This window comes from Suricata suricatta, chromosome 6 (assembly GCF_006229205.1).
Source record: "Suricata suricatta isolate VVHF042 chromosome 6, meerkat_22Aug2017_6uvM2_HiC, whole genome shotgun sequence".
Classification (NCBI taxonomy): domain Eukaryota; kingdom Metazoa; phylum Chordata; class Mammalia; order Carnivora; family Herpestidae; genus Suricata; species Suricata suricatta.
In genome coordinates, this window is record NC_043705.1 from 68,946,280 (window position 1) to 68,961,919 (window position 15,640).

General features: G+C 39.2%; 1 protein-coding gene across 3 annotated transcripts in view; it reads right to left on the bottom strand.

Moving 5' to 3' along the window:
* The window catches only part of MCTP1 (multiple C2 and transmembrane domain containing 1), a 512,254-nt gene that overhangs the window by 56,498 nt on the left and 440,116 nt on the right, over positions 1-15,640 (bottom strand). The window lies entirely within an intron of this gene.

Sequence of the window (15,640 nt, forward strand, 5' to 3'; positions counted from 1 at the left end):
ATGGTGGCTAAGATAGCACTGAGCTAAATGCACTAAAATGTGGAAGACCAAGTAATGTTATTAATGCCTTCAGGGAACAAGTTCAGGGAACAGTGTTATAAATGGAAGCCGCAAAAGAAAGAATTAAGATTGAACAAAAGAGGGGAGTAAATGGAGGCAACCAGTGTCCAGCATGTCTGAGATTGATGGTGAATAAAGGGAAAGAAACCTATTTTCTTACAATGTGTCTACATATAATGCAAGAACAGACATATGTCCTAGGTACACAAATATTTATTATATGCATACATGCACGAATATATGAATGAATGAATTAATTAAATGAATCATTCATACTGAATGAGAGAAAAATACCCTATCTTGATTCCCTTTTTAAAAAAATTTTAACATTTATTTATATTTGAGAGAAAGAGAGAGAAACTGCACGAGCAGGGGAGGAGCAGAGAGAGAGAGGGAGACACTGAATCTGAAGCAGGCTCCAGGCTCTGAGCTAGCTGTCAGCACAGAGTGCGACGTGGGGCTCGAACCCACAAACCGTGAGATCATGACCTGAGCTGAGTCGGATGCTCAACTGACTGAGCTACCCAGGTGCCCCTTGATTCCTTTTTTTAATCAGAATATTTCCACCTTCATTTCTGTGCTGTATGTAATAGATGCAAACATACTTATAGGTGACAAAGTTGGTTTACTCTTGTAAAAAAAAAAAAAAGCGGATCTCTTTCTAGCATATTACTTTTACTTGTTGTTATGGGAAAAGATTCACAGAGGAAGTTCTATCATTATGATTTAAATTGTGGGAAGGGAAATGTTTAAAAATAAATACAAGGAATTTTAATTTTTCTATCAATTGTTTTAACCTAAGCTACAACCATTCCAAGTGGCTCCCATGTGGATAGTCTTTTATTAAAACTAATTATTTTGTATGTTAGGAAAATGGACAATTTTATCATCATGGAGAAAAGTTTGTATAATATCATTACAATATAAGAAGTAAACATGACTTATGGAAACAAACAAACAAAAACCCTCCCAAACACTTGAAATCAGTAAGCATCTATTTACTTTTCTTTATATAAATGAAGAACAGAGATCAAGAAAATATTTTAGCTATGGGTTTGCCTTTTTTTAATGCTATAAAATTCATGTTGAGTGGGGAAAACTTATGCTTGATCCATTCAACTTATGGGACGTTTTCAAGGTGAAATACTAAATCCTCAGAACCTGACCTTCTAATGAAGGCACTGAGGCAAGCACAGAGTTGGTGAAGAAAACCACAAAGATATAAAAAGGCATGGATGTAGGATTAACTAGGGACAAAGTCTGACTGAATTATCACCAGATCTCTACAGACAAGGTATATCTATTAAACATGCCTACCGTTAGCTTTGATTCCAATAATTTCCTGAGAAGAGACATCAGGTAGAGTTCTGGATACCAGGTGTGTAAACACTATGAGATTCTGATATTGCGATATCTTTTGTGCAGAAACCCGAACATAACCCAACCAGATGCAGAAGTGAGTTTCCACTGGGAATCCTACCCACCCTTTTACTACTGGTACCATAATTTAAACATTTAATGTAGGAGAAACTGAAGGCCAAAAAAGAACATGCTTGCACTTAATTTCAAGTGACAGTTAATACAGTGCATTAAAGGTGTAATACTATACACATGGTAGTTATATATAAATAGTAACATTAAAAAGGGGTTACAACATCCCTAAGACATCCTAAGTCTAAAACACTTAAAAAGCACATTTGCAGTACAACTTATCTTAAATTATTTTAATTGGTTTCAAGACGACTTTAGATTAGCAATGGGTTTTGACTTTTTCTGATTATAAAAGAGAAACACAGATGGATGCTTTTTATGCAGCCTAATACCATTCCCAGGTAGATTACCACCTAACCTGTGTTACTTACATGCCATTAACTATCAACGAATGCTATTTTTACGTAACTGTTTCATATAAATTTTGTTTTCCTAGAGTTGTTAGTCCTCTTAATAAAGATAGCTAATGCAAAAAAAAAAAAATCATTATCCAGGAACTTTTTCTAAGAAAAAGGAGTGGGGAGAGACGGAGTGGCAGAGCTTGAATACTTAGCAACCATTTTACTGAGAGTCTTTTTTTTTATAGTATGAAAAATAATCCAGTTACATTCTTTAGCTCGATTACTCACAAATAACTTATCTGAAAAAAAATCAAGTAAATCTGTCAGTTGGGGAAGTTTATTTTTCCATGTGTTATCTAGAGATAAGCCAGCCTGTACTATTAGATTTCCACTGACATAATTGTGCATGAATTCTGGTCTGATTTGGTATTACATGGTGCAAAAGGTGACACATTTTCTCTAATATACCCCATTAGAAAGGAAAGAAATTGCCAAAGTATGAAATCTGAGGACCTTGATTCAGAAACTATGTGACTTTGAGGTCAGCTCAAAGGAAAAAAAGAACTTGTTCAACTACCCCAGGCACTGAAGGTTGTGACAAGCAAACCTAATACCTAGGGTAGTTACTCTGTTGGATAATCAATAAAATCTTACATTATCACACAGCAGCAGCTGTATATTTATTATATTGCCTTGTATGTCCCCAAAATATTCTAGTGTGGAATCACAGAGAATACAAATGCTGTCCTGTTTCCAATCATTGCTGATCAGAATACATGGCTAAGGCACTAGAACCAAGAAACAGCATATATATGTATAATGTGCTGAATGTTGATTTTAATATCCACATAATGCTGCCTCACTACAGCAGAAAAAATTAGCTCCAAGGATCCTGGAAAAGAGTCTTGACCGAGCTACTTAGAGTTTGTACAACAAAATTTTCAGAGATATCAGTCATCTTTTAAAGCCTATGAGAAATGTCCTTGAACAAATTAGTAAAATACCAGATGTGAACTGCTGGCAATTTCAACTTACATTTTCTCAAAAGAAGAAACTCTTATGTTTTAAGAAGAAAATGTTGTGCAATCTCCTTTCCTCACTTGGCTTTTTATATTTGGCAGCCAGTCAGAGCAAATAAAGCCTGACTTCCAGGACACTGGACAGTGGCATTTTGTCCTCTTTCACTGTCTAGTACAGTTTGAATAGGATTTTAAAAAGGATTTTTAATGACTCCTTTCTACCCACCAACTAGCTACAAGGAAGAGTTCAGCTAGATAGTGAAATTTCTCGGTTGAATTCTTACCTATGGAAAAAGCAGAAGAAGAGAGATTTAGGCAACACTTTGAGGTTTTAACGAAGTAGAGAATGACAATTCAGTCAGTCCTTTGATGCTTCTCAACTTGTAAATCAAAAATCAAAAGTGAAATAAAAATATATGGGATGATAAACTTTGGATATACCCCTGGCAATTTGAAGGTATTATACTTGTTTAAGTTTTGAGATAACTGAATCCAGCAATGTGCTGATAAACCTTAGATAAAGAGAAAGTCTCCTGTTAGGCACAGGCTCATATACCTTAATGCTACTGGACATCTATCTATTAGAAGCTTTTCCTCTTTAGAAAAGGTAGGTGATTTTATTTTGCAAAGATGGCCACATATTATCTCCCATCTCTTAGATTCTTAGGCAATAGGGTCTTGACACTCCTGATTAAGAGGTAGAACCAAATTCATCCTCTCCTTCAATCTGGGCTGGCATTAGTGACTTGCTTGACCAATAGAACATGACAGAAGTGACATTCTGAGACTTCCAAGGCTATGTCATAAGCAGCTTTGTGGCTTCTTCTCGAGTCTCTTGAAACACTCACTTTTGGAATGTTTCTCCCTCTTAGAACTATGCTGCCACATTATGAGAGCCAGCAACAATCCCTAGTCATCTGACTGAGCCATCTTGAATGCCCAGGCTAGTCAAGCCCTTGGAGGACCACAGCCCCAGAGATCTGGCTAGACCCACATGAGAAATGCAAGCAAGAGCTGCCCATGGGAGCCCAATGAACCCACTGAATAATGAAAGAATGTAAATTATTGCTTTAGGTCACTAAGTGGGTTTTTGTACCGGGTAGGCACTGGGAGATTCTTACACAAAACAATGGCCGGCTTTGAAGGCAGACAGACTAAAGTTTGTAGTTTGGCTGTTTCATTTATTTTGTTATGTTAAGTGAGTTACTCAGAGTTACTCAGAGACTGAGTCTTTTCATTTTATAAATAGTGACAAGAGGAGGGGCTTCTCAACGGAGCCATGATCTTCCTGCATCATCTTTTCCTAAACTCTTGGATCAAAGCCAGAATAAGCATGGCTACTATATGCCTTTCCTTCTGAACCAACTTTTGAGGCATCAAAAATATTTTGCCTCCTTTTACATTGATACTTCTTGCTTCCACAATGGATCTGCTTTCACTTAGTGACAGCACACTCAATGAGGAAGAGGCCCTGAATATGAATCTGTTGCCATCAGTTTCTCAAAGTCTCTCTTAAGACCTAGTGCCAAAGGAAAAGAGGGCTGGGCAGGCATAGATGACACTTTCTGTCTGTACTGACCAGGACTGGAGATTTTGCATACTAAGTGACCTAGCTGTCATCTCTGGGTGGGTCAACAGGCTTTGGTACAACATGACCAGGAAGGAAAGGTAGAGGGTTAGTTTTCTGATCTCAGTTTCTTCGTCATCAGACATGTTACCTAATCCCAGACTTAGCTTCTTCTTAGATAAGTTAACTTGTTTTTAGATTCAACTGCTTCTCTATTTTAGTCTCATTATCTGGTTTCTAATCTTAGCTACTTCCCCACTAGCCAAGTTAATCTTCCTAATACTGAAGCATGGGAATGATACTTGATAAGCCAATACAGAGTTATTGTGAACATTAAATTCAGGTAAAGAAAGGGAAGGACTTTGAAACATGTGAAGCGCTTCACAAATACCAGGATATCTCAGCCAGGCATCTTATAGTTCTCAGCAATCCTACATTTTCCCTTATTCTATACAACATAAATTGTTTCAGTAATTTTATTACATTTACTATTAAAAACACCTCTCAGATTTGTTTCTTTCTTATTATCCTGAGTGCTGTTTTCAGTCCTGGATGCCATTATTTCTTGCTGGAGCTACAATGATACATCCTCACAAGTTTCTCTACTTTGAGTCTCGTTTTCTTTTTTTAACTGTTTATTTTTTGAGAGAGATTAAGTGAGTGCATGTGTGTACACAAACGGGAGGGGCAGAGAGAGAGGGAGGCAGAGGACCAGAGGTGGGCCCTGTGCTGACAGCAGAGAGCCCAATGCACGGCTCAAACCCGCAAACCTTAGGATCATGGCCTGAGCCAAAGTCAGATGCTCAAATGACTGAGCTATGCAGGCATCCCAAGCCTCATTTCCTTTTTATTCCATTACTTGCCCATCAGCAGAGTTTTCTTCTTCTTGTTTTTCTTTAATATATTCATTTATTTTGAGAGAGAGAAAGAGAAGGAGAGCACAAGCAGGCGAGGAGCAGAGAGTGAATGGTAGAACCCACGAACTATGAGATCGTGACCTGAGCCAAGATGAAGAGTCAAATGCTTAACTGACTGAACCACCCCCAGGTGCCCCGACAGTTTCCTTCTAAAAGCACAAATATCATCATGACAATCCCTATTTTAGAATAGCCTTTGATTCCTCATTGCTTGAAGATAATTCAAATTCATTAACTGATGGCTAAAGCCTACACAATCTTAAATTTACCTTTCACACACCACACTTCCTTGTACATTCTCACTCATCCTTCAATACCTAAAGTAAACGCCACCTCCTCTGTGCAGCTTTGCTGACAAGTCTGTGAAGATGGTCACCTTCCTGTTTTTCCAACCCAAACGCTTTATAACTTTATTACAATATTTTCCTCACTGTATTAGAATTATTAGTTTACATAATCAAGGGTCCCATCAGACAGTGATTCCTGAAAGATCCATATTCTGTCATATTTATCTCTGTCTGCCTAGGGTCTTGTCCCTCACTTTATGTTTATGGGGGAAGAAAGCATTTTTTAATGAGAGAAACCTAATAGTAGAATGGTTCAACTTGTGTCTGAGATTGTGCTTCAAGGTCTGTGGGTGGTCTACAAATTTAAGAATAAAAAAAAAGTATTTTAAACTTTCCTGAGACTTAGGTTGGTTTTATTAAAAAAAACCCATGTTTTCTCTGCAATTATAATATTAGCACATTGATTCACACCGAGTAATATGGGATGAATGCTTTATCAGCCAAGACTAAATTATGTCATGGTAAAAAAAAACCCTCAAAATCATGAAAGCTTATAAAAATAAGGGTTTAGTTTTTTGTTCATACTACATGCCCTTATGTGTTGGCTCCGCATCACCTTTATTCTAGAATTCAAGCTAAAGAAGGATCTTCTATGTGGACAGCTCCAGCTATTTTTCAGAAGGAAAAGAGAGATGCCAGAGCTAAGGAGAGCTCTTGAAGCTTTGGCTAGGAAATGGGCTGGGTCCATCAAAGTGAGACACATGGTCAGGCCTGAGATCACTAGGTAGGGAAGCATATTTTGAAAAGACAGCAATCTGCTATTGAAGGTAAACAGACAGGCAGTATTGTCACTACAGTGTTAAGACTTCTAGAATAATTTCCTATGGATGGGAATCTAAGAAAACACACTGTGCTAACATGACTATAGTCATACACCTTGAGTCTAGCTTAAGTAGAAAAATTTCAAAATAAAAAATAGTACCATAAGGTTTTCATATCTATTGATTTTCTATTAATTATGGAGTTTGATGGAATACAAAAAGTACAGTATTTCTACGTGGTAGGATTCTGGCCAATGGAAGCATGCAACCAATAAAATTAAAGGGAGTAGCTTAGGCTGCCTACAGTGAAATTCTACTAGACATTGTGGATCTTTTTTCTTTATATGAAGACATTTGGTTATTAATGACTGAAACTTTACCTGGCTTTGGATTTTCCCCAAGGGAAAAAAAGAGACTTGTATTAAAATGTTTTTTGTGTTCATCATATCACCAAGAAAAATAACCCACATGTCACTGGAAATATGTTGGTGAAGCCACACATTTCTTGAACTTGTGTTCTCATCAAATGATGTTAACACTACAGAATTTCTGACATGTCTTTAATATCTCCCTTTTGCATGTAATAATACAAATAGATACCTCTATTTGCATAGCCAACTCGTGTCGACAAGTTCTTACAATCAAAGAGTTCCTATTTTGTGAACTCCTCTGAGAATCTGCAGAGTCAATGTCTTTAACACGGTGAAGAATTTCTTTGCCAAACAAATTTTCAGGCAGAATAAAAATCTTGGCACTCTGGGTTCCGATAGAGCATCTGTGATGCTTGGCAACACATCTGGTTCTGCTGCTTTGGTGAAGAAACATGCTCCTCATCTCAACATACAGTGGTGTCAGCCAGTGTCAACGATTCTGCCAGCGATCCTGAAAAAATTGTGTCTATTTCTATGGATGTTGTCAACCTCTTGAGAGCCAGAGCTGACACACTATTTCAAGAGGTTTCGTCAAGAAATGGAAGTGTAAGAGTAAGTTCATTGCTGCAATACAGACGATAACTAGCTTTCCAGAGGACCTGTTTTGAAACATGTGATTGACTTTCAAATAGGAGTTCTGCTTTTCTGAGGCAAAGGAAATCCAATGATGAGAATAAACCACAGGAAACAGTCCATTCATGGTTTGCTTTACTTGGTGATTATTCTTGCCAAATTATCAAAGTAGATCTTCCTATTTAAATTCTTTTAGTTCTATTGCCATGCTGTAGGCCTGTTGGGGCATTTACCTAAACTTTCTGAGGCTGAAGAAATACTTCTGAAAACTGACAGAAGAAGTAACAAAGCTTTTCAATTTGTTTAGAGGTGGAAACCCACAGACAGTTGGAATCATAACTTTTTAAAATCTAATTCTGTCTCCAGTGACCTTAACATGGAATCGTGAATATTTAACCCTTTTTTTTTAAAGTGTATTTATTTTTGAGAGAGACAGAGATGGCACAAGTGAGGGAGGGGCACAGAGAGAGGGAGAGAGAGAATCCCAAACGGGCTCTGTCTGTGTTGCCAACGCAGAGCCTGATGTGGGGCTCAGACCATGAAACCGTGAGATCATGACTTGAGCTGAAACAGAGTCAGATGCTTACCCAACTGAGCCACCCAGGTGCCCCTCAATCTTTCTTTTTTTTTTTTTTAAAATAATAAGCCATTAATGATGCAAACAATTTAAAACATGATCTCCTCAGCACAATATGATATGAATTCAACAAGGACTTTAGGGAACTCTAGAAATTGGTCTATGCTTAACCCGCATCTAATAAAGCCACAGCAGCTCCCATTTTGTTTGCTGTTTTCTTTTGCCGAGTCAGTGTTTTAAGCACGTATTGCCATGCAACTGAAAAGTCATAGTCAAACAGATGTCAAAAATAACAAGCCTATTGCTGTGTCAAAAACCACTCCATAATTTCAATATCAAAGCCAAACATCAGCCTTCTTGTAGAAGCTTACTTTTGAGCTGAACTAAACTTTATTTTTACTTGAAAAGTTTGCATTTATCTCAGGTGTTTGAGGAGGAAAATAGGCATTAATGTCAAGAGGAAGGTAGTGAGAAGAACAGAGGTATGACTTTATCCTTTACTCTAAAAAATAATTCAGTTTCCATTGCAATAAAAAAAGGCACGAGAAAGTTTTTGTGTGTGTGTTTTTGTGGGTTTTTTTTTTCCCCCTGGGGAAAAAGTCTACAGCTTTCTTCAGATTTTCAAAGGGTCTATGACCTAAATAGGGCTAATACCCTCTGTCCTGATGCTTTGTGGAGTGAAATGTTTTGAGGAGAGGAATGAATGTTCTAAGGAAGTGAAACTCTTCCATTGAAAGATCAAGTCAGCTATGCCTCGGTGCTATACGCACCCGTGAATAACACAAGCTCCTCAACAGGAAAATAAGCAAGTGCACTAGAGACGGGTACAAACCCACTCTCATTTTTGGATAGGCTTTTATGAATAAAAACGCTGGCAATTTGGACAATAATAATACTTGCTTTGCTATACTGTTTTTAGTTTCCATGTTGAATGAACAACTGTGTAGCCCTATTTATATAGAAGAGGAGATTAAGTTAATAAGGAAAATTAGGAGCTTAGATCTAGTGCTTTAAGATGCCATTGGAAGGCACCTGTATTCGTTTCTATTGCTGCTGCAATGAATAAACCTAGTGGCTTAAATGACACAGATTCATTATCTTATAGTTTTGCGGTCCACACGTTGGAAGTGTGTCTCACAGAGCTAACTAAAATCAAGATGTGGGCAGGACTGCACTTCTTTCTGGAGGCTCTTGGGGAGAATCCACTTTTTTGTCCTCTCCAGCTTCTAAAGGCTGCCCACATTTCTTGGTTTGTGGTCACCTTCCTCCATCTTCAAAGCTGGTGTAGCAGCTCAACCCTCTCAACTCTATCCTGCCACTCCCCTCCCCCCATCAGTTTATTAATTCCAGCGCTCTGGCCTTGGCTCCGTCCTCCCTCGCAGTGGGTGCTGCCCAGCGGCAACTCGGTGCTGTCCTGCTGCTGCCGTAGTTCTGAGTCTTCAGCTTCTTCCTGTGCTTGTTGAGCCTGCAGTGCGGGACCCACCCTCTCTTGGGGGTTGCAGAACTGCTGGCAGGACATCTTTGAGGGGTTATTATTCTGCTCACCACACCCCTGCTTAGTGGGAAAGGGCTGAACGTACCGGAAAGCAATGTGAAGAACTGGAAACCTAGACGTAAAGAGCTCCTAGCAGGGATGGAGGCTGTCGTCCCTGATTATGCTACCCAAATGCCCGAAGATCATGTCTGATGTAACTCACATCTGTTCTTGATTTTTATTTTCCCAGAAGACTTAGTTTTAAGGAAAGATAACAATGCCAATCTTGGAAAACCTGAGTTTCAGCCCTGGTTCTGCCACTTATTGTCTATGTCATCTTTGGCAATGCACCTATGTTTGGCTGAAGCACAGTTTCCCCATTTTAAAATGAACTTGAACTAGGAGCGAGAAGGAGAAGATGGGCTGGGATGTGCTGAGTGTGTGGGGCTGCTCAGAAGATCTCAGGAATTAGACTGGCCCACAAAGGAGTCCTGGAATGAGAAACACGTGGGTGCCCCTGGTGCCAGAAGCCCCCAGTTGCGGACTCTTACTATGGAGGCTGGCTCGCAGCTCCTATCAAGCAAATGCCAATCCTCGAGGACACCTCCCTGACACACCTGTCAGTCACAGGGCTGCGGAGCTTCACATCAGAGGCCCAGCCAGGTGTGGCAGATGGGCTCTGGCCCAGGGGCTGTGCAGGGGTAACACCAGCAGAGGCTGAGACAGGCCAGTGACTGTGCATGTGAACTCAGGAGGCTTCCTGCTCTGCAGGAGGCCAAAGGCCATTGGGCAGCAAGGCGTCCATCTGACACTTCTCTTGGGCATCCTCTAGTATGAATGCTGCTCTGGTTCTCGACGAAGCAGAGCGTTCCTGCTGACTCGAGGTCAGTGGGCTAACACCTTATCGGGTCTGAGCACCACTTCATCTTCTAGAAGAGGAATGGACCCTTCCTTGCTTTCTGCCTATTTTAGTCTTTTTTTCTCCCCAGAAGGAAGCAACAAGAGGAAAGAACATATTTCCCATCAGGCTTTCTGCATGCCCAACCACCCCTCACCCCAGAGCAGAACTAGCTAATAAGTAGAACATACTGTACTGTGACTCTGTTTAAAATATAAAGTTTCCCTCAGTAACATATATTTCAGTTTGTATCTCTGGTATGAGATGTTTCCTATCATCTTTGAAAGGATGTGTCCCTGCAGGCAGGCTTTCCTAATTTGTTTACTGTAAGATAATTATGGAATTGCCTGGCAACAGACACATACAAGGAACACAAAGGCTGTTCCATTTTTGCTCCAGAGCCTGAGTAGATCTAGATGACCGTAGGAGGCAGAATTCTAAGATGACTGCCAAGTTTCCCACATCCTGGTGTGTATGTTCTGTGTAATCCCCTGCCTTTGTACAGGGAGGGAATGAGGAACACAGTGGGACGGTCACCCGTGATTGGGTTATACTAGATATGTTTGGCTGTGGACTTCAAAAAAGAATTATCTTTGGTGGGCCTGCTTTAATCAAGTGGATCCTTAAAAGAAACTAGGCTCTTCCTGAAGAGAGTTGAAGCATTAGATTTGACAAAAGGGAGATCCTCCGTGGAAGGATATAAAGATGGAAGGGACCATGTAAAGGAACCAGTGGGAGTGAAAAGCCACCAAGAAAACAAGGGCTTTGGTCCTTCAAATATAAGGACCAAATTATCCCCAAAAACTGAATGAGCTTGGAAGTGGATTCTTCTGCAGAGCCTCAGATGAGAACTCAGCCTGACATCTTGAGTATGAGATGCTGAGCAGAGAGCCCAGTTGAGCCATGCCTAGGCTTCTGACCTGCTGAGTTGAGAATTAATACATGTGGCTTGTTTGAAGCCTCTAAGTTTGTGGCCATTTGCTATGCAACAATAGAAAACTAAGAGACTAATACAATGCTACTCCAGTTAAATGTGAAATAAGACTTTTTTAAAGATTTTTTTTCTTGACTCCTCTTTCCCTGCCTTTCTCCAAAGCTTTGATATACTCCCCAACCATGTAATTATTTCATTGAATATAACTAGAAAATGGCACTTTGTCAGATTAGAATCTTCTTCTCTCCTATCATGTATCAGAGGTATCTCCTCCCCCACCCCCACCCCTGATTTGAGATGTAGAGATGGTATGCATCTTAGGGATACTGTATACATTTGTAGGGCTGGAGAATCAAAGCAGAAAACACAGATTTCAAGAATTAAAGCAAACGATCTGTGTATGTTGAAGTAACTCAGATATGTTTCATTCATTGCATCTAGTTATCTTGAAACACAGTAACCTTGACATAATGGCCGAGGAGAAAGGAGAAGCAAGGCAAGCATAAATGCCTGAACATTTTAATACCTTTTATCAATAAACATTACTAGTATGCCATGCGTCCGACTCCATGCTTATCCTGAGGAAAACCTGCATTCTATCTTCTGCTTCCTGATATTGCAGCTGGACCCCATTACAAGGGTAGGCCACACCATGAGAAGCATGCCTAAACTTTTTAAGCTATAAAACGAAAGCTGATCTTCATTAATTAGATGTCTAGATTATGCAGATTGACCACTGTATTATTATAAATAACATGGTCAAAAACACTATTATATGGCTTATTGATAGCTCCACCTAGGTAATTTAAGCCTTATTTACTAAGATATTCTATTAACCACAAAGGCAGGATTTGGTGTCAGGTCAAAAATCAGATCAAACTGTGACTTTGTGGCTGATGGCTAAGAGAATGTTCCATAACAAAGGGAACTGAGAAACCAGTAGGATGTCTTTCTAACATTTAATTCAGGAGAAATTTCATCTCCGGTACAGCTTCATCTAGTGCTATGACATAATGCAGATAAGTGAAAATATTAACAAGTCAGTGATTCATAACTAAGACCCACCATTTAAAACCCACATTCTCTGCCTTTGTGAAAACCATGGAATTGGATTAAGAGAGAAGCCACCTAATTTTAGATTCGAGCAAATGTGGACAATAGATCCTAGAATGAAGGCTAAGTCTGAAGATCAGAAACCCTTAGCTGAATAATGATTAGCTGTTTTAAGAAAAAGGAAGGACACACGAAAAAAAAAATCCTCAAAAGCCCATCTTTTGGAAAAGCTTCAGGAACCGGGGTTCCAGGTGAATCGTGAGTTAGCTTTTACCAACTTTAACCAAAGTCTTCCCAGGTGATGAAGTTATCACTAAAGAAAAGCTCTTACAAAACTGTTATGTGAAGTAATTATAATCTGTGTCCACTTCAACTTCTTGTACCTGTGTCTTTGCCATCTATATAATTATGTTGAGGGAAAACACTTTGAGCTGAAATGAAATAAACGACTTCGGTTTATGCCCACACGGACCTTGTCAAGTAGCCAATGACTTGCCCTTTCATTGTGAGTGACTAATATCAATGCTGGCTCTAAAGAAAGACACTTTTCATAATCGCCCAACAATCTGCTAAGTGAAAACATATGGATAGGCTTAGGCAAAGCCTGCCAGGGGTCTTTGCTGAATGGAAAACAGGTGCTCTCATTCTGTGCCACGTAATACCCCATTTACCCCCAAGTCCAAAGGTTATAGGACTAATAGCTGCCTTGTGGTAATCAGCGAAAGCCCAGAAACCAGCCTTGGTGCGACATCTGGGACATATTTTACATACTTGCAACATATGCTTCAGGTTCAATTAAAGTGAGGCTTTGGCACATTTATTAATCTTTTTTACTTTTATCCTATAAGAGGACTCACTGACCTGACCCCACCATTATGCCATATGAGAAAACAGAGAAATAATGAGAGCTAGAGGTCAGTGCCTGCTCACATGGCAAAAAACACATTTGTTTTTCTCCTGAAATTCCATTACACACGACGCTATACACAAACTTTAAACGGAGGAACCAATGAATTTTTTAAAGTAGGAAATTACCCTTCTCCCACTCAGACACACTGATAGTCAAGACTTTACAACCTTTGCCACTATGACAGCCACTCAAGAGACGGAAGCTGGTAAATGGAAACTTGAAGGATCCTTTCACATTTTCATTTCTTTCGGTAAAAACTTTCTATTTTAACACATCCACTCTAGGATTCTTCCATTACGCAAGCCCCTAAAAGTCTTTTGTAAATTTTATACGTGAGATTTTCTTTTTGTTCAGATATGTTTTTTTTTTTTGCTATCAATCGCATTATGAGTAGAAAAGAAAAGCCTCCTTATATATCACTCAAATAAAGAGTTGGATTGATGAAAATCAGCGTACAACCCTTTCATATGGAAAACACACTGTTTGTCAGCATCCTGCATGCAAGAGTACAGTAGAATTCACTTAGTTATTTAAGCACTCACTTTCAATCAACTCTTGTAACCAGATCTGCAAATGTCTTAGAACTAGGGTGTCATTTGCAGACACCTCAACACTAGATTACAAGAGATACCACTCCAGAGCCCTGGGGCTGTTTCCACCAGGCATGCTCCACTCGACATCTAGGTTTTGGGGAGGTGGTTAGCCAAGTGTTATTTGCTTCCCACTCCTAACATCCTCTCTATTAAAAAAATGACCATAAAGAGGAGCTTTGTGGTTTGGAGTATCAACAAACTGGCTAAAAAAAAAAAAAAAAATACAGGTCGACTTCAAGCAGGGACATTGAAGTACTAGACTTCACTAAGGGTTTCCATTTATTAACATTTCTGGAGAAATGCCCACTGCTAGAATGAATCTTTATGGTGGCTTTAATAATAAAGCAGCAACAAGCAAGGGAAAATAGCCATAAATGGATGGCAGCTCAGTGTTTATCAGCAGAGAAATGATGATTCAGGGCTGGCATGTTGAGTTAAAATACAAGCTCTCTACAGCTCTACCACTGACCTTAACAATAAATCATATCATTTATTGCCAGAAGTGTATGTTCATGTTATTTAACATTAAAAATAAGTATATGTGTTTTTGTGAGAAGGAGATTTTGTGAGTTTATGTTTGATGATGTTGCTAATGACTAAATGATATACAGAAGAAAAATTTCACATAAAAGCTCTATCAATTTAAAAATGTTTGGAGCAGCAATCGATGGGAGAAAGTATGTGTGTGTCTATGTTTTCATTCTCCTTCTAGCATTGAATATTGGTCAAGAAAAAAATCACGTGGGAGTTTGACTAATCACTGTGATTGTTTTGTTTTGTGTTTTTCTTTTTTTTACATTTCTAATGCTTGCTTCCAGCATGCGAATTCTTATACAGGGACAGAACTATATACATCTCTACCAGAACCAAAGGTCAAGGGCATAAATTAAGATAGTCTGTTATTCTCCTTCATTCCAAAAATTCACTGCTTTACTATAATAGAAATCAGATTCCAGTGAAGGTCAAAATCTGGTTTTGTATGCTAAACAGTTTAGAGATAATGAATGATAGTCTCTTTTCCTTCCCAGTCTCACCCTAGCACCTTTTAGATTTTCTATCTAGAAATGCCCAAGGATTTTGGTAAACCAGCATCACTATCCTCCTTGCCATAAAAAGACTTTCTTCAGACCCCAGACACCGCTACAGTGGCTCAAGGTCATTTTAATTCATTCCTACAGCTGTCCCCTCCCCCCAGGGAACAGCCAATCCAAGAGATTCCAGAAAGGAACTGTTTTTTTTTTTTTTTTTTTAACCATGGTCCCATACCAACCAGCAATCCAAAAATAACCTCTCAACAAGCTTTCCTGACCAAGGAGCCACAGGGCCGCACCAAGTCAAGTCTAGGCAAGGGCAATGAACACTGGGATTATGTAAATGCCCTCTGGAGCCTCCGCACACACGTGTGTTCTTTTGCTGAGCAATTCTTTGAAAATTACAGATGACAATATCCATGTTCAACTTAAGCAAGCTGCTATTTTTTCACTTCTCTCTTCCTCTGAAGTGTAGCCCGATTTGTAATACTCAAGATAGGACAAATTTTTGCCCTTCAAAAACAGTTGTCACTGCTGTTATCTTCACGAGAGCTATCAAGTTCCAGACAAGCTGAATTATTTTTTTTTGTTCCTGGAGGAAAAATATTTGACCCAGCTCTGGACAAAAGCGAAGGGGATTTATGGCCCTCTCTCCTTCTTTGC